This window comes from Macrobrachium nipponense, chromosome 12 (genome assembly GCF_015104395.2).
Source record: "Macrobrachium nipponense isolate FS-2020 chromosome 12, ASM1510439v2, whole genome shotgun sequence".
NCBI lineage: Eukaryota > Metazoa > Arthropoda > Malacostraca > Decapoda > Palaemonidae > Macrobrachium > Macrobrachium nipponense.
Genome location: NC_087205.1, coordinates 49,388,610 through 49,413,991, shown reverse-complemented (window position 1 = coordinate 49,413,991; position 25,382 = coordinate 49,388,610). Strand labels below are relative to the sequence as shown.

General features: G+C 40.7%; 1 protein-coding gene across 1 annotated transcript in view; it reads right to left on the bottom strand.

Annotated features, from left to right (window-relative positions):
- LOC135224520 (PAX-interacting protein 1-like) overlaps window positions 1-25,382 on the bottom strand; it is a 363,885-nt gene that overhangs the window by 169,649 nt on the left and 168,854 nt on the right. The gene's annotated exons all lie outside the window — the stretch shown is intronic.

Below are 25,382 nucleotides of genomic sequence, written 5' to 3'. Positions count from 1 at the left end.
GGAAAATACAAAGAGAGAGAGAGAGAGAGAGAGAACTGTGCTAAACTATAAAGGATTCTTATCTTATCATAGTATGTGTTTTTTAAAAAGCGTTTTGTAAACTCGAGCGTCGGAAGCGTCGTAACCTAGGAACAAGCGTCATAACCCAGGGCGGATTTTTCAATGAATATTTAAGAAAAAAAAAGCGTCGTAACCTTGGAACGTCGTAAGCCGGACCCCGTCGTAAACCCGGGGGACCTCGCCTGTACTCCCTTACAGCATAGGTAATATTCAATCATTTGTTCTTCATTTTGAAAGAAATTGGAAAGTCTCTAGGACAATATTTAGATTTATGGTAAATTTTTGAAAAAAATATTTGTTTACGTTCGCGCGTTACGAATTCATGCATTATTTTGTGATAATATTTTCGCTGTGTTGCTTTTATCGTTTTACAATGTGTTATATAACAAAATGATCGCAATTTAGTGTACATTACAAAAAAAAAAGTAAATTGTTACCTTTATCCGTTTCGCGTATAGCGCGATTTGAATACAATTATATGTGAAATTTCGTTTTTGCGCTATCATATATCGCATTATTTAAATATGATAATGATAATTTTTTTCATTTCTGATGGTTGCATACCAAACTTCAGCCAATGAAAAAAAGGAGCCAAAAATGAACTCGTAATCTTGAAAAATAAGCACAAGGGAGACAATTTTTATTTTACCGCTTCGGCGTTTAAGGGTTAAATAACCTTGTCCCATATAAATAGAATATCTTGAGATTCACTTGCACTAACTATAAGCAAGAAAGTCGCTCTGATTTGAGTTCAATACAGCAAAACAAACTTACCTCATAATCGTCCTCAGCTGATTTCCAAATGTAAACATTTATTGTTATGTTTGCATTTTATAATACAAACAAATAGTAATATGAAAATACATATAATATTATTGGATGCAGTGAAGTAAAGCATAACTTTTTAAAAGATCCATGGAAAAGATGCATAATCATTATGTTTGTATTTTATCATCCGATACTAATAATACAGAGCCCCGGATCTTAACGCTAATCCATTCCAGAAGGAGCATCAAAATTCAATTATTTAGAGAACTGAATCAAATTTTCCCATAAGAAATAACTGAAAATGGATTAATTCGTTCCTGACCACCAGTTATTACCCTATCCTTGCTTTTTTATACAATACATTACATGTAAATTACAACTAAATAAGCTAAGAGTTAAATAAAAATAAGTTAAGAGTTAAATAAATATCATATTAAATGTGTATTTATAATTTTAAATGTATAATATACAGGCAGTCCCCGGGTTACGATGGGGGTTTCGTTCTTGAGACGCGTTGTAAGCCGAAAATTGTCGTAAGCCGGAACATTGTCAAAAATCCTAAGAAAACCTTGCTTTTAATGCTTTAGGTGCATTCAAAACTACGTAAACTGCATTCTTATTGCATTTTTCATAAAAAAACCCTCAAATATTGATAGTTTTGCATTTTTGGTGTCATATTTCTTCTGCCAGATGAACGTTGTAGGCGTCGTAACCCTGGAAATAATTTCTGATGAATATAATTGAAAAGTGCCTTAACCTCGGAACGTTGTAAGCCGAACCCGTCATAACCCGGGGACTGCCTGTACAGTATAAAAGAAAACTGGCCTACGTCCAACCGATTGTTGACCGAGTGCCATAGGCTACCTAGGTAACTAGCAAGTAGAATGTAGTGTAGTGGGTAGGCATAGAATGTGTTGCTAACATAACAAAACATTGAAAAGCAAGTCTAATTACTACAGTAAATTAATAAACTATTAAAATTAAACCCAATTTACATTTGTTATTAAAAACTTAAGAAAAATTGCCTACATTAAGTCTGCAGCCTGTGGCATGAAAGGATGTAAACAAACCATAGCGCAGCCCTGGTGGCTTATAGTGGGACTATAGTAGTAAACAAACCATATCGTCACTATAAGCCTAGAAATGTTTACATTCAGTATTAATTTATGGTAAATCTTATACGGAGTTGACGGTAATACTGTATACAAAATCACTTTAAAATTATCTTTCAGTAAATGTTATGATACTGATGGTTTTGTTTTCATAAATATCCTTATAAAAAAGGTGTGTCTACTACGACGGCAAATTTTTGTCAAATATCAGGGCTGGTTCCAAGCTTATTGGACTTTGAAAATAATTATGGTACATGGTACATATATACGTATGTATAAGTAAAAGAATCTTCTTAATTTCTATAATTACTACACCATTATGTACCAGCATCTCTTGAGTTTAATATCAGGCTAACCTCTTCTTTACGAGGATACTTACAAACCAAGCAAAGAGATTGTGTTCGTTACCACGCAAACGTTAAATATGTAAACTGGTGTCACTACCAAATCTTGTATGTAAACATTGACGTATTTTTACAGTAGACATAAAAGAATCATCTTAATTTCTATAACTGCAGGCAGTCCCCGGGTTACGACGGGTTCGGCTTATGACTTTCTGAGGTTAAGGCGCTTTTCAATTATATTCTTCAGAAATTATTTCCAGGGTTACGACTCATGTTCCAGGGTTATGATGCCAACAACGCTGATCTGGCAGAACAAATATGACACCAAAAATGCAAAATACAGTGGGGCCCCCCGTATTCGTGTTCTCCGGATTCGCGGATTTCCCTCTGGACCATATCTACCCATTTATTTGCGGGGATTCGCCCATTCGCGGGATTTTCTGACAAAAATAATCACTAATTAGTGTATTTTGATGTTTATTTTCATGACTAAATGCATTTTAATGATGCAAAAATTATTTACTAATTTTCAAATATTAATTTTGAATAATACTGTATTATTAAGTTTAATAAGTTTAAATGATATCACATAATAAAAATAATAATTCTCTCTCTCTCTCTCTCTCCTATTACAAAGATGTATGTTTTTTTGTATGATAAATAAATGATTTACTATTTTCAAATATTAGTATTAATTTATACAGCAATAATATCAATTCATTAAAGAAAATACCATAGTGAATTAGTAAGATTTTAGTTTATAAATTTAAAAAATTATGGAAGAATGAAGGAAATCCCAGTCTTCTTTCTCTAACTCCAGGTACTAAAACTGTCAGATATATCAAGTTATGTGCCGCTTAGGTTAAAAGGAAAATTTCACAAGACGGTGGTAAGAACAGCAATGCTGTATGGTACGGAAACAGCAAGCATGAGAAAAGCAGAGCAGAAGAAGATGGAGGTGGGGCAGAAATGAGAAGACTTAGGTGGATGTCCTGGGGTAACAAGAGTGGATAGGATCAGAAATGACTACATAAGGGGGTCAACTAAGGTGGTGGAAGGATCAAAGAAAAGTGCAGGAGGGGAGGCCCTTGAGATGTATGGACACCCTGTGAGGAGAGATGGATTGACCACTTCTGGGGAGACATACTATGGGAGTGGAGGTGCAAGGAAAGAAAGAAATAAGAGGGAGACCAAGAGAGATGGAAGGACTGTGTGAGAGATAGATTTACATGAGAATTGTATGATTGACAGAAAGCGCAAGAGAAAATAGATGGAAAACGGCTCATCCGAAACGGCGACCCATATAAAAATGGGAAAAAGCTGAGAAGAAGAAGAAGAAGAAGAAGAAGTGACAGGAGGAGGAGGAGCTGTTGTGTTGTTGCCACCAAGTGCTCATGAAATTTTTCCTTTTCTCTCTCTCTCTCGTCTCTCTCTCTCTCTCTCTCTCTCTCTCTCGTCTCTCTCTCTCTCTTTTACTGAGACTCGAGATTTTTTAAAGTACTTGTACTATATGTTTTTTTAATAACTTTCATATAATAATAATAAGTATAATAATAATAATAATAATAATAATAATAATAATAATAATAATAATAACTGTAATTACAACATTCATATTATGTGATAGAATTTTAAAGAAATACAATACTAATCTATCCATGGCACTTTTAATTAAGGTTAACTCTCGCTCTCTCCCTCTCTCTTTTGCCACACAAAATAATAATGTGTCATAGTGGTAACTCCCTCTCTCTTTCGCTGGAAGCGTTATAAGTATTTTTTGTTTTGAGGAAGAATACAGAGCAGAATAAGTCTTAACCTCCCCATTTTCCTCTCTTTCTTCCGTCCTGCTCTATCCTCTATCTCTCTCTCTTCAGTCGAATCTCTCTCTCTCTCTCACTCTTTTGTTACCGGATGAAAGAATTTTTTCTTATGGTACTAGTAGTAAAATGTTTATTGATAATTTCAGTTTATTTAAAATAATAATAATAATAATAATTAAAACTGTAATTACAAAATTCATAATGGTAGTATTTTAAAGAGATGAAAATGACCTTTCCATTTCACTTGTAAGGATAACTACTCTTTCTTACTGAGATGAGAGAATTTTTATGGTAGATGCATGTGTTTATTAATATTTTCAAATAATAATAATAATAGAAGTAGTAATAATACGATAACTAATTTCAAATGAAAATTCTTCCTTTCGTCTTTTTCTGTATCAATTTCCCTTACCTTCTCAAAACTCCAGTGACGCTCGGAGCTGGGAAAGTAACAATGCCATACAATGGTCAACGAATTTAATGGTTTTTATGTAATCTCTCTCTCTCTCTCTCTTACTGAGATGATGATCATTTTTGATGACATGTATGTAATAGTGTTTTATCATTAATATTTTCCTCCAATAAAATATACTATAACTGTAATTACAAAATTCATATGTGAGTATTTTAAATATACAATAATCATTCCATTTCACTCTTTTAAATACTGTAAGGATAACTCACTCATGAAATTTCCTTTTCTCTCTCTCTCTCTCTCTCTCTCTCTCTCTCTCTCTCTCTCTCTCTCTCTCTCTCTCTCTCTCCCATAGATACTTGTCATAGTGGTAACTCTGTCTCTCTTGGCTGCAAGTGTTATAAGTACATATGTAAGTATATACCTTTATGGGTACTAATGTTTAGGATAACTTTGAAATTGTATTAATACAATCTCTAAGATTAATACAGTAATATGATAATAATTTAAGGTAAATTTGATGCAGGATGTTACATAAGGTATACATTTGGTGTTTCTATTTCTTCCTTCTTTTATATCTCTCTCTCTCAGCAAAAGAATTGATAGACAGACAAACATAATTGCACAGTCCTCTCTTTCTCTCTTCTCTGGAGAAATATATGTATTTATGGGAGGGGAAAAAAAAAAGTGTTGCCTACAGACGTTCATTTCAATCTATTGAAATCGTAAGGAGTTATTCTTTCTCTCTCTCTCTCTCTCTCTCTCTCTCTCTCTCTCTCTCTCTCTCTCTCTCTCTCTCTCTCTCTGCTATTGGCTGTTTATATATTTCTAATGGTAAAATAAAATGTTTAGATGACTTTAAAATTATATTAATAATACCAATTCAATGGTATATTTGATGTAGGATAATACTTTAAGTAGACATTTGGTATTTGAACTTTCAAGATAGGCAGATACGTATAGGTATTTTTAGATGGGAGTTCTAGCTATTGGCGGGTTTGAGCTATTTGCGTGGGTGCCTGGTACACATCTCCCGCGAATACGGGGGGGAACACTGTAATAAAATTTTGAAGGTTGCTTTGATAAAAAATGCAATAAGAATGGAGTTTACAGAGTTTTAATGCACCCAAAGCATTAAAAGTAAGTTTTTTTTTAGGATTTTTGATGATGTTCCGGCTTACGACGATTTTCAGGTTACAACGCATCTCAAGAACGGAACACGGGGACTGCCTGTACTACGTATACCATGACGGCTTCTCTGATTTAAGCTAATGCTAACCTCCTCTTTACCAGCAAGCTGAACAAAGCTTAAAGATTGCTTTTGCTACCAAACCGCACACGTTACGTATGTAACAGTGGTTTCACTACCAAATCTCATACGTAAACATTGACGTATTTTTACAGTAGACATAAAAGAATAGTCTTAACCCTCTTACGCTGGAGTGGTAAATAAAAAATTGTCTCCCGTATGCCGGAGGGGTTTCGGAGTGAGCGCGGAAGCGGAAAAAATATTTTTTTCAAAAAATCACAGCGTGCTTAGTTTTCAAGATTAAGAGTTCATTTTTGGCTCCTTTTTTTGTCATTGCCTGAAGTTTAGTATGCAACCATCAGAAATGAAAAAAATTATCATTATCATATATAAATAATGCGATATATGATAGCGCAAAAACGAAATTTCATATATAATTGTATTCAAATCGCGCTGTGCGCAAAACGGTTAAAGGTAACAAGTTACTTTTTTTTTGTTGTAATGTACACTAAATTGCGATCATTTTGGTATATAACACATTGTAAAACGATAAAAGCAACACAGACAAAATATTATCACAAAATAATGCAAGAATTCGTAACGCGCGGACGTAAACAAATATTTTTTTCAAAAATTCACCATAAATCTAAATATTGTCCTAGAGACTTCCAATTTCTTTCAAAATGAAGACAAAATGATTTGAATATACTATACTGTAAGAGTATTAGCTTACAATTGCAGTTTTCGACCATATCTGACAAGTTAAAGTTGACCGAATGTCGAATTTTTATATATATACTATATATATATTCCGAGAATGGGACGTACGCATTTCGGAGATTTGTGGCAGAGAATCCGCGCGCGGAGGGAAGGAAAGATTTTTTTTAAAATTCACCATAAATCTAAATATTTTGCTAGAGACTTCGAATTTGTTTCAAGATTAAGATAAATGACTGAATATTACTAGACTGTAAGAGTTTTAGCTTACAATTGCGTTTTTCGACCATTTCGGTAGAGTCAAAGTTGACCGAACATGGTTTTTTTTCTATTTATCGTGATTTATATGCAAATATTTCAAAAATGAGAAAAGCTACAACCTTCAATTATTTTTTGTTGTATTCTACATGAAATTGCACACATTTTCAAGTATAAAACTTTATGTAACGGCTAATTTAAAATGGTGCAAACATTACCACAATCGCACGTATGATTTTTTCGGAAGAGTTACCGCGCTGACGTAAAGAAAATGTTATTTTTTTCCTAAATTCACCATAAATCGAAATATTGTGCTAGAGACTTCCAATTTGTTGCAAAATGAAGGTAAATGCTTGAATATTACTAGAATATAAGCGTTTTAGCTTACAATTGCGTTTTTCGACCATTTCGGTAGAGTCAAAGTTGACCGAAGGTTGAAATTTTGGCAATTATCGTTATTTATATGAAAATATCTCAAAACTGATAAAAGCTACAACCATGGGTTGCTTTTAGATGTATTGTGCATGAAATTGCGCACATTTCCATATATAAAACTTTATATAACGGCTAATTTTAAAATGGTGCAAACATTACCACAATCCCATGTATGATTTTTTTCGGAAGAGTTACCGCGCGGATGTAAGGAAAAAGTTTTTTCATAAATCAAAATATTGTGCTAGAGACTTCCAATTAGTTGCAAAATTAAGGTAAATGATTGAATATCACTAAAATATAAGAGTTTTACTTATTATTATTATTATTTGTTTTTTTTTTTTGCTCCATCACAGTCCTCCAATTCGACTGGGTGGTATTTATAGTGTAGGGTTCCGGGTTGCATCCTGCCTCCTTAGGAGTCCATCACTTTTCTTACTATGTGCTAGTTTTTCTAGATCCCTTTTCAGGGATCTTGGGATCGTGCCTAGTGCTCCTATGATTATGGGTACGATTTCCACTGGCATATCCCATATCCTTCTTATTTCTATTTTCAGATCTTGATACTTTATCCATTTTTTCTTCTCTCTCTCTTCAACTCTGGTGGTGTCCCATGGTATTGCGACATCAATGAGTGATACTTTCTTCTTGATTTTGTCAATCAACGTCACGTCTGGTCTATTTGCACGTATCACCCTATCTGTTCTGATACCATAGTCTCAGAGGATCTTTGCCTGATCGTTTTCTATCACTCCCTCAGGTTGGTGTTTGTACCACTTATTACTGCAAGGTAGCTGATGTTTCTTGCACAGGCTCCAGTGGAGGGCTTTTGCCACTGAATCATGCCTCTTTTTGTACTGGTTCTGTGCAAGTGCCGGACATTCGCTTGCTATGTGGTTTATGGTTTCATTTTTCGTATTGCACTTCCTACACATAGGAGAGATGTTATTTCCGTCTATTGTTCTTTGAACATATCTGGTTCTTAGGGCCTGATCATTCCTTCAGTTTCCTTCTTTAGCTCTCCCCTCTGTAGCCATTGCCACGTGTCCTCGCTGGCTAGTTCTTTAGTCTGTCTTATGTATTGTTCGTGCATTGGTTTGTTGTGCCAGTCCTCTGTTCTGTTTGTCATTCTCATGTCTCTGTATATTTCTGGGTCTTCGTCTACTTTTATTAGTCGTTCTTCTCATGCACTCTTTAGCCACTCGTCTTCACTGGTTTTCAGATATTGCCCCAGTGCTCTGTTCTCGATGTTGTCGCAGTCCTCTATGCTTAGTAGTCCTCTCCCTCCTTCCTTTCGTGTTATGTATAGTCTGTCCGTATTTGCTCTTGGGTGTAGTGCTTTGTGTATTGTCATATGTTTCCTGGTTTTCTGATCTATGCTGAGGAGTTCTGCCTTCGTCCATTCCACTATTCCTGCGCTGTATCTGATTAATGGCACTGCCCATGTGTTTATGGCTTTTATCATATTTCCGGCGTTGAGTTCTGACTTGAGTATCGCCTTGAGTCTCTGCATATATTCTTTCCTGATCGTGTCCTTCATCTCTTGGTGTTTTATATCCCCTCCTTCCATTATTCCCAGGTATTTGTATCCAGTCTCATCTATGTGGTTGATGTTGCTCCCATCTGGTAGCTTTATCCCTTCAGTTCTGGTTACTTTGCCCTTTTATATGTTGACTAAGGCGCATTTTTCTATTCCAAACTCCATCCTGATGTCCCCAGATACAATCCTTATAGTCTGGATTAGGGTACCCATTTCCTTGATGCTCTTACCATACAGCTTGATGTCGTCCATGAACATCAAATGGTTAATTCTGTTGCCTCTTTTCTTGCGTTGGTACCCGGCATCCATATTCTGTAGTACTTTTGTCATGGGAATCATGGCTACTATGAAGAGTAGTGGGGACAGTGAGTCTCCCTGGAAGATCCCTCTCCTGATATTAACCTCTGCTAGTCTTATTATTATTTATTATTATTATTATTATTATTATTATTATTCCCTTTCTGCTTTATTTTGCAGTTTTTAAAATTGCCCCCCCCCTTTTTTTACTTCTTATATGTGTATGTGATTTTATCTAATACCTAATTAATTTTTATGTGATTTTAATTCCAATTGTATTTTTTTAAAGTTTTAAGTATAATTTAGTGCTTATGTTCTCATGTACAGTAATACCCTGAATTTTTGCGATTCAAGTTGCACGAATTCACAATAGCGCGAACATTTCATCGGAACCTAACTGATTATCATACATGAGTTCTTCACAGTAGCACGAACTTTTGCGAATCCTCCAGAAACACTGCAAAACCCTGCAAGAGTGTTTATGCTTAAATTATTATGTAAATTTTTAATTTTTAAAGCTTTTGGGTATAAAATCTATTAAAAATTTATTATTTTTATTTTTGCATAAGCATAAATATGATACAAAGGTAACTAAAGCCCCTCAGTTAGTGCATATGAGCACAGTGGACCCCCCCCCTAATTGCAGACTCACACATTCGCGGATTTCTCTCTGGAACATTTCCCCGCATTATTCGCAGAAAATTCGCCTATTCGCGGTATTTTCTATGAGAAATATCCAAATATTTCTTCTTTTTTTTATCAATTTCATCATAAAATGCACTTTTTGTGATAAAACTATTAAAAAAAAGTAATATAAAAATGTTTAGTGGGCTTTTCTTGAATTTTAACTACTAAAATAGGAGGTTTTCAGCATTTTTATAGGGGTTCCAACTATTCACGGGTTCTAACTATTCATGGGGGTCTGGTACGCATTCGCCATGAATACGGGAGGACCACTGGATACTAAAATTAGTATAAGTTTTTGTGCTTTCAAGTGTGAAATCAGTATGGAGATTCTGTGTATGCTATTTATATTTTTGAAAACACGTATATACAAAGGCAGTACGTAATTCACAGTAATTGTCACTATATAAGACCTTCATGATCAACTATACTCGGTTTTTTTCCATCTGTCCATCCGCCTGTGGTGTTTGTATATGGTAACACTGCGTCCCGGGCTTTAGATAGTTACATTCAGCTTACATTCAACAATAATAACAATACAGTGTTCCCCCCGTATTCGCGTTCTCCGGATTCGCGGACTCACACATTCGCGGACTCACACATTCGCGGATTTTTCTTTGGAATCTATCTAGAAATTATTCGCGGACAGACTCGCCCATTCGCGGAATTTTCCGACGAAAATAATCACTAATTAGTGTATTTTGATGTTTATTTTCATGACTAAATACATTTTTATGATACAAAAATGATTTACTAATTTTCAAATATTAATTTTGATTAATACTGTATTAGTAAGTTTAATAAGTTTAAATGATATCACTATAAAATAATAATTCTCTCTCTCTCTCTCTCTCTCTCTCTCTCTCTCTCTCATCTCTACTAACAAAGATATATGTTTTTTTGTATGATAAATAAATGATTTATTATTTTCAAATATTAATATTAATTTATACAGCAATAATATCAATTCATTAAAGAAAATACCATAGTGAAATAGTAAGATTTTAGCTTATAAATTTAAAAAATTATGGAAGAACGAAGGAAATCCCAGTCAGATTCTTTCTCTAACTCAAGGTACTAAAACTCAGATATACGTATCAAGTTAAGTGACTGGAGGGGGAAGGAGCCGATTTGTGGCTGCCATCACGTGGGCATGAAATTTCCACTCCCCCCCCTCTCTCTCTCTCTCTCTCTCTCTCTCTCTCTCTCTCTCTCTCTCTCTCTCTCTCTCTATCACTGAGATGACAGATTTTTATGGTACATATATGCGTAATATGTTTATAATATTTTTCAAATAATAATAATAATAACTGTAATTACAAAAATCATATGTGAAAGTATTTTACAAATACTACGATAATCTCTCTCTCTCTCTCTCTTAAAGCGATGTATGAATATAAATTCATTAAAGAAAATACTAAAGTGAATTAGCAAGATTTTAGTTTATAAATAAAAAGAATTACGTAAGAAGAATGAAAGAAAAATGCTCACTACCCCGCATCTCTCTCTCAGAATTACCAGTAGCAAGCCGAGTTGGCTGGGGTCCAACAACTGTGCTGCCATATCTTACGATAATGTACTCTCTCTCTCTCTCTCTCTCTTTTACTGAGATGAGAGAATTTCTATGGTACATGTGTATGTTTATTAAATAATTTTTGCATAATAATAATAATAGTAATATAACTATATTCAAAATTCATATGTGATAGTATTTTAAAGAAGTACAATAATCTATCCACTTCACTCTTTTAAATAAGGACAACCCTCTCTCTCTCTCTCTCTCTCTCTCTCTCTCTCTCTCGTCTCTCTCTCTCTCTCTCTTCTCTCTCTCTGCTATTGGCTGTTTATATATTTCCTAATGGTAAAATGTTTAAAAGATTACTTTAAAATGATATTAATAATAACCAATTCAATGGTATATTTGAATGTAGGATAATACTTTAAATAGACATTTGGTATTTTTGGTGACTTCACATTTCCATTGTTCCACTGTAAAAAGAAATGGGATGTCTCAAATAGTAACAGTATGAAAGAAAACGTGCATGACTGAATACTTATTGGGGGGGGGACTGAATTATTTTTCACATACGTAACTAAGTCATTCAGTACGTACATAGTATGTATTTATGTATAAACATAAAATGTAAGATTTACTTTAAAATAGTATTAATAATATTTCAAAGATTAATATGAACCATAATAGGATATTTTATGTATATTTGATGAAGGATGGTCTTTAAGGGATACTTTGGTATTTGCATGTTTAGGATAGGGGTTTATGAGCATTTTTAGAGGGGGTTCCAAACATTCGCGGATTTTAACTATTCGCGAGGGGGTCTGGTACACATCCCCCGCGAATATGGGGGGACCACTGAATCCTATTTCAAATATTAACGGTGTAATTCGCATACAGTAAATCTTAAAACACTTTTCAGTTGCAAATGTACACCCAGATATCCTTTTATTTACCTAAAACTTACACATAGCGGAACTATCTAAAGCCCAGGACGGTGTTACCATACAAAAACACCACATGCGGATGGACAGATGGAAAAAAACAGAGTATAGTAAAACATATCACACATAACAGAGTTGTTCTGTGAAAATTACTATCTTAACCTCGGAGAAAAATGCTGGTACAATTTGTTATGTACTATATTACATAATTACAGTTAATGTACTTTCAGAAGATGTGATCCAATTCGCATTCTTTAAAGATGATACCCCTTCAGAGTTTTACCTCGCACGACGTACGTATTTCTCTCTATCTCTCTCATAGTTAGCCCTCACACTTGTACATGATTTTAAATTTATTGTATTTTACCTTCACCCTCTGTAAACACATGATAATATGACAAATTTTCTAAGAATTTGTATTTTTCATAGCTACAAACCTGAGGTCTTAACAATAGGATAATTTCTAGTGCCTAGCTGGATCCGGTTAAAAAGCAGATGAAAGCAAGGAATCTTGTGATATCTGGCAACGCATGCGTAGGTCGGGTGAAGAGTGGTCAAACGCCGATCATCTACGCCAGTCTTTCCCAACTCGGGATGACTTAACAAAAAGAGGGGCAGCTAAAGGTGGGCAGTATAATGTTAAGACCTCAGGTTTGTAGCTATGAAAAATACAAATTGTCTTAGAAAATTTGTCATTTGTTCATACACAAACAAACTCTCAGTCTTAACAATAGGAGAGACTCATACTTGGAGGGAGGTATAAGACATCCAAGACCAGCTGGGGGCCTACCCACCAGTCCAGCTCTCAAAAGAAATAGTTCTTGGAGAGGGACCGAAGCCCGTTGAGAAGCTAGATACACTAATATTTAACCACTCAGAACCTGATTGACGTACAATGATATATGGGATAACTATTGTATAGGGAACCAAAGAGAAACTTTGACTGTCCAATAACAAACCAAGGCACTAGGGTTTGCAGTACTCCCGACTCCTCCTTGCGTAGGAGTGGAGCCTATGCTACTAAATAGTGGGTAAGATATTGTATATTGCACGACCACACTACCAGTATGACTACCTCACTCACCTGTATCAGACCAGTCCAGCAAATGACGTGTCAATTCCTTAAACCGCCCGAAGGAAGAAGGAAAGGTACAAGAGAAAGAAAGAGGCCAGCCAACTCACTCATTCTCTCATCCACACAATCATCTTAGGTAAGATACAAAGGTGCCCCCGTTAAGGGCAACTATGAGTTACACAACCTGTTGGGCAGCCACCACAGGAACCAGGGAAAACGTGTCCATTGATCTGTGGGCAACATCCTTAAGATAAAAGGAGGTGAACGTGGACTGGTGTAACCAAGTACCAGCGCTCAGCACTCTATGTACAGCCAAGTTCTTTTTGAAAGCCAGAGAGCGACCAATACCCCTTCATGTGCTCTAGCCTGCACAGACATGGTGATGGAATCATCAAGTCAAATATGCCTGTCTGATGACTTGCCACATCCAAAAAGAGATAGTATTCTTAGACACCTCTTCCTTTGTACAGCTTTGTACAGCCTATACTAACAAAAAGTCTGCGGCAGCCTGGTCTAAGGTGCCGAGTCCTTTTATGATAGCAATGCAGGGCCTGGACAGGGCACAACAAAAGCTCTTGAGCATCACCACCCACAAAGTCAGTCAGTGATAGAATGGAAATGAAGCGAACCTGTCATCATGCACCGAGGGATTTTGGGTCTTGGCAACGAATTCTGGGACAAATTCAAAGGACACTGACTTCCAACCCCTGGTGTGCTTCACCTCATAACTCAGACCGTGGAGCTCACCTACCCTTTTGGAAGATGCCAAAGCCAAAAGGAAATCTGTCTTGAGCGTCAGGTTCCTGTCAGATGAGCGATGCAAGGGCTCATATGGACTCTTAGTCAAGCTCTTAAGCGCCAAGGAAACATCCCATGTTGGAGGCTTGAGCTCTCTCGGAGAACTCGACTGCTCAAACCCCTTAGCTAGCAGGGAAAGTTCCCAGGAAGAGATGTCGATACCCTTCAGGCGTAACACCAAACTCAGTCCCGCCCTGTAGCCTCTAATAGCAGGCACGGACAAAAGTTTCTCGTCTCTGAGGAAGGTTAAAAAGTCTGCTATTCGCTGAATAGAGGTTGCGAATGGAGAATTTGAATTTTAGCCTAGCCTAACCCCTTTTATTTACAGAAATGAATAATCTACCCACCTGTACACTTTCTCCAACTCCAGTATACTACTCCAGAAATCACCTTAGAACAACAGCACAACGAGACTTACGACCCAAAAACTCCTACCAGACAGAGAGCCCTCCCCTACCAACCACACACCACCAGCAAGTGCTTTCTACTACCCCGTGTTATTGTTTACATCCCCTGACGCCGCCGCCATCTTGTCTATGACGTCACAACACAACTTAAATACATCAACAGACACCTTCTAGAATCAACCATATGCTGTCCATATATAGGACACCCACCATATTTCAACAATGCATAAAATACAAATAACAATTATACAATATATAATCAGAGAAAACCCCCGTTTACGACACCAATCACAGTAGATCGCCCATTTGCCTTGGTAAACTGCGGAGGTTGACTTCCTAAGACTGCTGGACATGTGCCCAGCTGATTTCTGAGAAAAGCCTCTCTCTCGGAGGAGATAGCTGATAGCCTCCAACCGTGAAGAAACAGGGATTCTACTGATTGGTGGAACCTTTCCGCATGGGGCTGACACAGGAGATGCCGCCAAGGGGGAATCTCCCTTGGAATCTCCGACAACAACGACAACAGATCTGGAAACCATTCTGCCTGAGGCCACAGAGGGGCTACCAAAGTCATTCTGAGGCCCTGTGAACCCATCAGCCTGTTCAGAACCTGACGGATCAAACAAAACGGAGGGAAGGCATACACCTCCAAGTTGTCACAGGGATATTGGAATGCGTCTTCTGCCAATGCTAAGGGATCTGGGACCACTGAACAGAACACCTCCAGCTTCCTGTTGTAGCGTGTCGCGAAAAGGTCCAGCATGGGTCTCCCCCAAATCTGGAAAAGCTTGTCCACCACTTGATGAAGGGACCACTCTGTGCCTAAGAGTTTGTCTGCGACCATGTTCCGCTTCCCTGGGATATACCTGGCTGAGAGCTCTACCGAACTGCTGATTGCCCACTGGTGAAGCTCGATGGTCAAGGCATGCGATGCTGAGAAACCAAGAAAGCCGCCTTCAACTCCAAGACGTTGATATGGTGCTGCTTGTCCTCCAAACTCCAAACGCCTGAAGCGATGAGGCCGCCTAAGTGCACGCCCCAACCTGCGAAGGAGGCATCCGAGAACAGAAGGAAGAAAACGCAGAGGGACGCCCTTCAATAGATTCTGGTCGTCCAACCACCAACGAAGGTCTTCTCTCACTTCCAAAGACAGTGGGACCATAAACAGGGGAGAGTCCCCCGCCGGAGACCAGAATTCCCCAAGTCTCCATTGCAGAGACCAAAGATGAAGACGCCCATGAGGGACCAGCTTCTCCAGGGAAGATAGCACTCCCAGAAGAGATGATTTGGGGTCCTGAGTAGCTCCCACCAAGGCTTCCAAGCAAGAAGGAGTGTAAGACGACTGAGCCTGAGTCTTACTTTCCAAATTGTTGAACCCACGAATGAGATCAACAACTTCCGAAAAGGAAGACAGAAACTCCTGCGTGTCCCCCACCTCCTGCTCTGGCGACCAACAACGAGAAGGATGTGTAGGCTCTTCTAACGCACCTTCTTCACCAAAATTTACAGAAGGGTTAGTCACCAAACAGTCTGAAACCCCTACTAACCTATCTGGGCTGGGTCCAAGCATCAGCCTCCGAGACGGACCCACTGTAACACTAGGCACATCACTTACCTCAACAGGTGACTCCAGACGTCCATGAACAGACACGGGTGTGGCGGCCGTACGTACGTGAGATGGGGGGGGGAGGGGGGGGGGAACTCGAGCACTCGAGATTGACAGAGAATCCCTTATAGTGGAAGTCTTGTAAGCACCAGGTAGAGTGGCAGGCCAACACTCCGGTTGCACCACCTCCGTTCTCACTACCTTCAACCTCTTGACAGGCACCTTCAGATCTTTACGGCGACGAAAAGGCCTTAGAGAAGAAGGAGCACTACCATCACGTGCACGGACAGGGGAGGTTGCAACACGCTCGCAATTTGCAAGGATGGAAGTGGGGGGTGGGGTGGTTGCACATATGAGATTCGGCAGCGAAGCCACCCCTGCAGAATCCAAATCACTAACACTGCCCGAAACCACAGCACTCTCAGGAACACGTCCGCGCTGTTCCTCCCTCAACGGCGAAGGAAGGGCAAAGTCCTTAGCCTTCCAACGCTTAATACGTCGACGAGGCATAGAGGAGAAAGAGGGAGAGGAAGACAGCACTAGCTTCTTATGCTCCCTCTTCTCGGAAGGTGGGGACGAAGCAACGCGTTTCCTACCAGTCCTCACAACCGATAAGGCAGCCAACTTCACATCCAATACAGAGTCAAGCCTCTGAATCTGAAGCACTGCCTGGCATATGACCTCGGACTGATGTGCCAGGGAAGGCTCCGAAGACAAGGAAGGGAGATGTTTCCAACTGGGCGGCAGTGATGACGTCGCGGATAAGTGAGGCGGATCAGAGGAGGCGACTGGGAGATACGTCATTGATGAGAGTGACGTCACAAGCGGTGGTGACGTCACGGCTTCCCCTCTGTGCGAGGGGGAAAGTAGACGAAGACCCAGAAATATACAGACAGGAGAATGAAAAACAAAACAGAGGAATGACATAACAAACCAATGCACAGACAGTACATTAGACAGACTAAAGAACTGGCCAGCAATGAAACATGCCAATGACTACAGAGGGGAGAACTCAAGAAGGAAATAGAAGGAATGCTAACAGCAGCACAAGATCAGGCCCTAAGAACCAGATATGTCCAAAGAACAATAAATGGAAATAACGTCTCACCCATTTGCAGGAAGTGCAATATGAAAAACGAAACCATAAACCACACAGCAAGCCAATGTCCAGCACTTGCAAAGAAACAGTACAAAAAGAAGCACGATTCAGTAGCAAAAGTCCTCTGCTGGAATCTGTGCAAGATACACCTGCTAGCTTGCAGCAATAAGCAGTGCAAACACAAACCTGAGGGAGTGATAGAGAACGATCAGGCAAAGATCCTCTTGGACTATAGTATCAGAACAGACAGGATGATACATGCCAATACACCATATGTGACACTGATTGACACAATCAAGAAGAAATGATATTGTTATGATACAATAAAGTTTCATACATACTTACCTGGCAGATATATACATAGCTATCGACTCCGTCGTCCCCGACAGAAATTCAAATTTTGCGGCACTCGCTACAGGTAGGTCAGGTGATCTACCGCCCTGCTCTGGGTGGCAGGACTAGGAACCATTCCCGTTTTCTAATCAGATTCTCTCTTCCACCTGTCTCCTGCGGGGAGGCTGGGTGGGTCTTCAATCGTATATATCTGCCAGGTAAGTATGTATGAAACTTTATTGTATCATAACAATATCATTTTCATACATTCAACTTACCTGTCAGATATATACATAGCTGATTGACACCCTTTGGTGGAGGGCAAGAGACAGCTAACTTACTGACTAGACAGGTAAACAACATATGTTGTAGGTATAAATAGACCTTGGTTCCTACCTTATTAGATGGAAGACTTCGTGGCTACTGCCCAGGAGTCTGCTTCACCTCAAGAGCCTTAGCGAGATAGTGATCTGTGGCCAAGAGTTCTTGCTGGTCTGTCGATGGGGTCTTATCCACTTACTCGACAGAACCTAACTGGCATTTGTCAAGGGGTGCTAATCCGCTTATATGACAACACGCCTTCTTTAAGGAGCACACAACCGATCCCGATCACCCGATCCTAACCCGTGTTAGTTCTAAGATTGTTAAGAGTCATCCCCAAACTCTTAGCAAACAACCACAAACTCGATAATCATACATACAAAATCAAAAAAAAAATTTTGTACCCCTCTAATAGTCAGCTGTCACTCGATTTCCTAATGAAGAGAAGTGAAGGCCGCCAGTGCGACATCTGACACTCCCATGCACAGGAAACACAAGAACACATCTGACAAGAGGGTTACGTACACATATTTAAGGATCGGTGCTCTCTCCTTTACCCAGAACCGTCTGTGCTGACACAAACGGACCTAGAGAAAAACATTTCTCATACGTCACTCGCACATCTTTTAAGTAATGAGATGCAAATACTGAGTTGCATCTCCAATAGGTTGTGTCCAAAATATTTTTAAGTGACATATTTCTCTGGAACGCAATAGATGTCGCGATTGCCCTTACCTCATGAGCTCTTACTCTTAATAGATTAAAAGAGTCATCTGAGCAGTTCTTATGAGCCTCGGTAATTACACTTCTAACAAAGAAGGCCAAAGCATTTTTAGACATAGGTCTCTTGGGGTCTTTCACCGAGCACCATAGACCATGTTGTGAGCCTCCCAATCGCTTCTTTCTGTCCAGATAGAATTTCAGTGCTCTAACTGGACAAAGTGATCTTTCTATTTCTCTGCCTACTAGGCTAGTAAGTCCTTTTACCTCGAAACTCCTGGGCCAGGGATTCGAAGGGTTCTCATTTTTGGCAAGAAAAAGTCTGGAATGAACAAATCGCAGAATCTTCTTTGAAGCCAACTCGTGACTCAAGGGCGTGCAACTCACTGACCCTTTTAGCCGTAGCCAGAGATAGCAGAAATATACACTTTTCGTGATATCCGGAATGAAGCCGTATGAGGTGGTTCGAACTTTTCCGAGGACAGAAATTTCAGAACCACATCTAAGTTCCAGCTCGGAACCCTAGGTTCTACTGACTTCGACGTTTCAAAGGAGCGGATGAGATCGTGCAAATCTTTATTATTCGTCAAATCTAAACCCCTGTTTCTAAAGACTGACGAAAGCATACTTCTGTATCCTTTAATTGTTGGTACAGAGAGATGTGACTTTTCCCTCAGGAAAAGAAGGAAATCCGCAATTTCGGTTACAGAGGTATTGGAAGAGGACAGCTTCTTCGACCTGCACCAGTTTCTGAAAACTTCCCACTTCGATTGGTACACTCGCCTAGTAGATGATCTGGGGCGGGCTCTAGCAATTGCGCTTGCTGCCTTGCGAGAAAACCCTCTCGCTCTGACAAGTCTTTCGATAGTCGAAAGGCAGTCAGAGCAAGAGCGGGTAGATTTTGATGGTACCTCTCGAAGTGGGGTTGTTTGAGCAGATCTATCCTGTTTGGAAGAGATCTGGGGAAGTCCACTGTCCACTCCATCACCTCCGTGAACCAAATTCGGGATGGCCAATATGGGGCTATCAGAGTCATTCTGGTTCCCTTCGAGGCCACAAACTTTCTGACTACTTCCCCCAGAATCTTGAATGGGGGAAAAGCGTACACGTCTAGCCCTGACCAGTCCAGGAGAAAGGCGTCTATTGCATAAGCCCTGGGATCTTCTACCAGGGCGCAAAATGTATCTATCCTTTTGGAGAGAAACGTGGCGAATAGCTCTATCTGCGGTTTCCCCCAAAGATACAAGGGTCTGACAGACTTTTCCGAGTGGAGGGTCCATTCTGTAGGAAGGACCTGGAACCTCCTGCTCAGTCTGTCCGCTCTCACGTTCCTCTCTCCTTGAAAAAATCTCGTTAGAAGAACCACGTTCCTTTGATTTGCCCAAATCAGCAGATCTCTTGCTAGTTCGTAAAGGGCAAGAGAGTGAGTTCCTCCTTGTTTCTTGACATAAGCCAGAGCGGTCGTATTGTCGGAGTTTATCTGTATTACTTTGTCTCTGACTATCTGCTCGAAGCTCCTTAGCGCGAGGTGAATCGCAAAGAGCTCCTTGCAATTTATGTGCCATGACACCTGCTCTTCCGACCAGGTGCCTGACATTCTTTGGACCCTAAAGTCGCACCCCAACCCGTGTCTCCGACGCGTCTGAGAACAATGTCAGGTTTGGGTTCCGTACTTCTAAGGATACTCCTTTGTTTTCTTCTAAGGGGGTCAACCACCACCTTAATTGTTGTTTTATTTCTAATGAGATTGGAAACGTGTCCGAGAGCTGTCCTGTCTTCCAACTCCAACTGCTTCTCAGGAAGAACTGAAGCGGACGGAGATGTAGTCTTCCTAGAGGAAAGAACTGTTCGAGCGAGGAAAGGGTCCCCAGAAGGCTCAACCATTCCCTCGCTGAAGTATGCTCTTTCTCTAAGAAGTTCAATACTGTGGCACAGCCTTTCCTTACTCTCTCTTGAGAAGGAAATACTTGAAAACCCCGAGAATCCATCTGAATCCCCAGATAGACTACGTTCTGGCTGGGGACCATCTGAGATTTCTCGAGGTTCACGATTAATCCTAATGTCTTTGTCAATTCCAGGATTGTTGACAGGTCCTCCAGACACTGCTTTTGAGACCTGGCCCTGATGAGCCAGTCGTCCAGGTATAGGGAGACGTTTATCCCTTTCATGTGAAGGTGTTTTGACACATTTTTCATCAAGTCTGTAAAGACTTGGGGAGCCGTAGAAAAGGCCGAAACACAGGGCCCTGAACTGACAGATCCTTTCCCTCGAACATGAAACGAAGGTACTTCCTCGACGAATGGTGAATCGGGACGTGGAAATATGCGTCTTGAAGATCTAGGGACGCCATCCAATCTCCTTGACGGAGAGCTGCAAGTACTGAGGCAGACGTTTCCATGCTGAACTTCTGTTGTTGTACGAATTTGTTCAGCGAACTTACATCCAGTACCGGTCTCCAACCCCCACACGAGAAACAAGCGATTGTAAAACCCCGGGGAGCTTTGATCCAGTACCAGCTCTATTGCTCTTTTGTCCCACATCTGTTCCACCATTTGACGAAGAGTATCCATCAGAACAGGGTCCCTGTATCTGGCTGACAGTTCCCTCGGTGATGTTGTCAAGGGGGGCCTGTCCTTGAATGGGATATAATACCTTCTTGATTATTGACATTGACCAAGGATCGGATCCTATGTCTTCCCATGCTCCCGCAAAGAACTGTAACCTGGCTCCTACAGGTGTCTGGAGGAAAGATTTCTCATTTTCCCTTCTTAAAGGGACGGAAGGCAGATCTTCCCCTTTTTTCTGTTGACTTTCTTCTGGCGATGGATCTAGCCTGAGGGCCTCCTCGAAAGGGCTGCTGTTGTTGAGCTGGCCTAGAGGCTTTCTTTTCCTCACTGGCCACAGGTCTATTTTTCCTTGAGGATTGCCTTAAAAGATCTTGAGTGGCTTTCTCAGTTAGCGAATGGGCAATGTCTCTCACCAACTGAGAAGGAAATAAATGTTCAGAGAGAGGCGCATACAGCAAAGCGGATCTCTGCGAAGGCGAGACGGCCTTAGTGAGAAAGGCACTATGAACCGCTCTCTTCTTTAGTATTCCCGCACCGAAGAGGGAGCACACTTCCGCCGATCCATCTTGAACCGCCTTATCGATGCATGTAAGGATGCTATGTAAGGTTTCAGGATTTAGTTGTTCTTTTTCATGGGACTTCTTAGCAATAACCCCAAGGGACCAATCTAGGAAGTTAAATACTTCTAAGGTATGAAAAAGTCCCTTGAGGAGATGGTCCAATGTTGCTTTCGCTGAATTTAAGGCATGTCTCCTCGACGAGCCTACGAGACTGGAGAAGTCCGATTCAGCTGAAACGGGCAGAGACAATCCCATATTTTCTCCCGTTTCGAACCATATGCCTCTCCTACCCCTTAGTTTAGCGGGAGGCATGCAAAAGATTGTCCTTCCTAACTCCTTCTTTGTCTTGATCCAGGAGTCAAGAGATTGTAAGGCCCTTTTCATGGAAATGGCCGGCTTCATTTTCAGGAAAGATGAAGACTTGTGCGCTTTCGTACTTGAAAATAGAGAGCGCGGAGAAGGAGGAGCGGCTGGAGTCAATGCATCTCCATATTCTTCTAAGAGAAGAGCAGAAAGAACTTTGTAATTCGAAAGTCCTTCTCTGTTAGTAACTTCGTCCTCCGAGACGTCATCTAAATTAATAGGCTCGGAAGGAGAAGGCTCCCTTCCCTCCTCTGTCTCCTCTCTTGATTTCTTCCTTTCCGAAGAAGAAGCACTTCTATTAGGAGAGGGGCTAGGAGTAAACTCTCTCTTTACGTTTATCATTAGGCGAGTCATGTATAACTGTTTTACGCCTGTTAGACTCCTGTCGGATATCAAGTTCTTCATGAGGAGAATGCGCCTGGCGTTTAGCAGGAGTATCTCGCTGAGAATACTCCTGGAGCCTGATAGGAGTATCGTGTTTGGAATACTCCTGGCGCCTGACAGTCGTAACACTCTTCGAATATTCCTGACGTCTGGTAGGCGCATCTTGCTCCAAATACTCCTGGCGCCTGTTAGGAGTATTAAGCTCAGAATACTCCTGGTGCTTGGTAAGCACATCGCGCTTCGAATACTCCTGGCGCCTGGTAGGAGTAAAAAGTCTAGAATACTCCTGGTGCCTGGGAGGAGTATCGAGGTCAGAGTACTCCAGGCGCCTGGCAGGAGTATCTCTTCCCGAATACTCCTGACCTTTGGAAGGCGCATCTAGTTCCGAATACTCCTGTGGCTTGGTAGGAGTATCGCTCATGGAATGCGCCTTTCGAATGGCAAGTATATTGCGCTTAGCGGGCACTTTACTCCTATCAGGAGTTCTCTCTTCTCCAGTTGGCTCTTGTTGCTTGGATGAAGATCTGGGCCTAGAACGATCTACAGTAAAGTCAGGCTCTTTGCGCCTACTTGGCGCCTGGCTCCTAGTTGGCGCCAGACGCTTGGCAGGAGTTACTTCCTTTCCCACGTCTCGCCTGCCTAACGCACCGCTCCCCCCAGAGATGGCCGCCTGTGCGACAACTTCCCTGGAGGGTTCGTTGCGCCCGACAGGAGATCAGTATTTGGATCTCTTAATCGGAAGCCTGTCATCCTTTTTACGAGTAGGCTCTTTAGAAAGTACTCCTACCAAAGACGCTAATTGCTCCTGCACATTCATCAAAATTTTCCTGGTCGAAGGCTCATTCGAATCAGGAGAAGGAGATCTGGAAGGCGCTCGAGAGTCTTTTACATTCCAAGGATCTAACTCCTTTCTAGCCTCTTGATTACCGAAGGCGCATCCTCCTCAGAGAAGCGCTCGGGGCTAGAATTGAGCTCAGGTTCTTTCCAATTCCTCTTCAGCGGACGTGAAAGCTTCGATTCCTTCCATCCTCTTCTCGGAGAAGGCGAACTAGACGATGAAAAGCACTCACGAAGGACGCTTTTCCTATAGCTGTCCCTGGCAGTCTGAGATGTATAAGATTCTGCCGAAGGGACGCCTGATCGTTGGGGATTCTCCACGACCCCCGTAAGGCTTTCGACTTTCCTTCTCCTCTGGGCCAGGGAGCTTGGAAGAGGTCTAGACCTGGGAGCGTCGCAGAGACGACCAGACGCCCCCTCCACTACACTGGGGACACTAAAATCACTCGAGAAACCACATTCACTTCTCTTACCTTCTAATGCTTCCATTTTTTCTTGCATTTTTTGAAGGGAAGCTCTGAGTTCCGCCATTTCTGAGGCAGAATCAGAGGGATTAACTTGTGAACGGGCTGAAATAGAATGGGCATAATTATGAGAAGAAGAAGAAGCTACAGAACTACTAGACATTTTTCGGCTTTTGTAAGCCGCCTTCCTCTCTCTATCTTTCTCTAACTTCTTCAAGTAAGAAGTCAGATTCTTCCATTCTTGCGCACTCAATTTCTCACACTCGTTACACGTATTCTCAATTGAGCATTCAACCCTTCTACAACCACTGCATGTAGTGTGAGGATCTACCGAAGCTTTCGGAATCCTCACCTTACAGCCCTCATTCACACACACTCTGAAGCTAACACTAGAATCAGACATATTCACAAAAATCCAAAGAGAAGTCCAAAAAACAGTCCACGATAGCGAATGCCAAACAACGATCCAAGTACGTCACCAAAAATCAATCGAAAGATGATCAAAAGCGTTGTGAAAAAAGAATTCCAGTCAGGAGGAAGTAACAACAATGTTGATACTACCGGCGACAGAGAGAATCTGATTAGAAAACGGGAATGGTTCCTAGTCCTGCCACCCAGAGCAGGGCGGTAGATCACCTGACCTACCTGTAGCGAGTGCCGCGAAATTTGAATTTCTGTTGGGGACGACGGAGTCGATAGCTATGTATATATCTGACAGGTAAGTTGAATGTATGAAAAGTAGCAATTATTGATGTCGCAATAGCACGGACACCAAAGTAGAAGAAAAAAAAAAGAGAAAAAACTGATATGTATACCATGACCTGAAAATAGAAATAAGAAGGATTTTGGAAATGCCAGTGGAAACTGTACCCATAATAATCATGAGAACACCAGGCATGATCCCAAGATCTCTGAAAATGAACCTGGAAAAACTAGGTGACAAAGTAGCTCCAAAACTCATGTAGAAGAGTGTGGTACTTGAAACAACACAGTGAGAAAAGTGATGGACTCTTAAGGAGGCAAGATGCAGCCCGAGAACCCCACACTATAAAAACCACCCAGTCGAATATGGAGGAGTTATGGAGTTCCATTTGACGTCTGTGAGAGAGAGAGAGAGAGAGAAGAGAGAGAGAGAGAGAGAGAGAGAGAGAGAGAGAGAGAGAGAGAGAGAGTGTAATTGCTGTATGGACAGTTAACAATTGAATTGGCTGTTGGTGAGTTCTGGGTTGTCTGCTGGTGCAGCTGGAATTAGCTGTTTTAAGAGTTCTGTGTTTATAAGTCAGTCTTGGGTTAGAGCCTGTGATAGTCAGTAGTGTCGGCAGCAGTCTATTGAAGGCACTGAAAGTCATTTGAGTTGTGTTATTGGTTTGTTCTTGGTTGTTGTTAGGTTTGATATTGATTGCTTTGAAGTTGTGCCTTGTGCCTGTCTTGTTAGATTTGTTGTGCTTGTGAGTTTCTGTTGGGTTGTATATGAGTTGTTATAGTTGAGGGTGGTTGTTGTTGTTGGGGAGCTGTTGTGGTTTCTTGGTGGGGTTGTGAGTGCTGAGGGTTGATTGGTGAGCTGTTGTGATTTCTTGGTGTTGTTAATGGGTGTGTGTTGCCTTATAGTGTTGTTGTTTTTGTGTTAGTCATTGTTTGTGCAGTGGTCTTTTGTTGTGGTTGTGTTCCTTGTTTGTTGTTGTGTTGTTGAGTTGT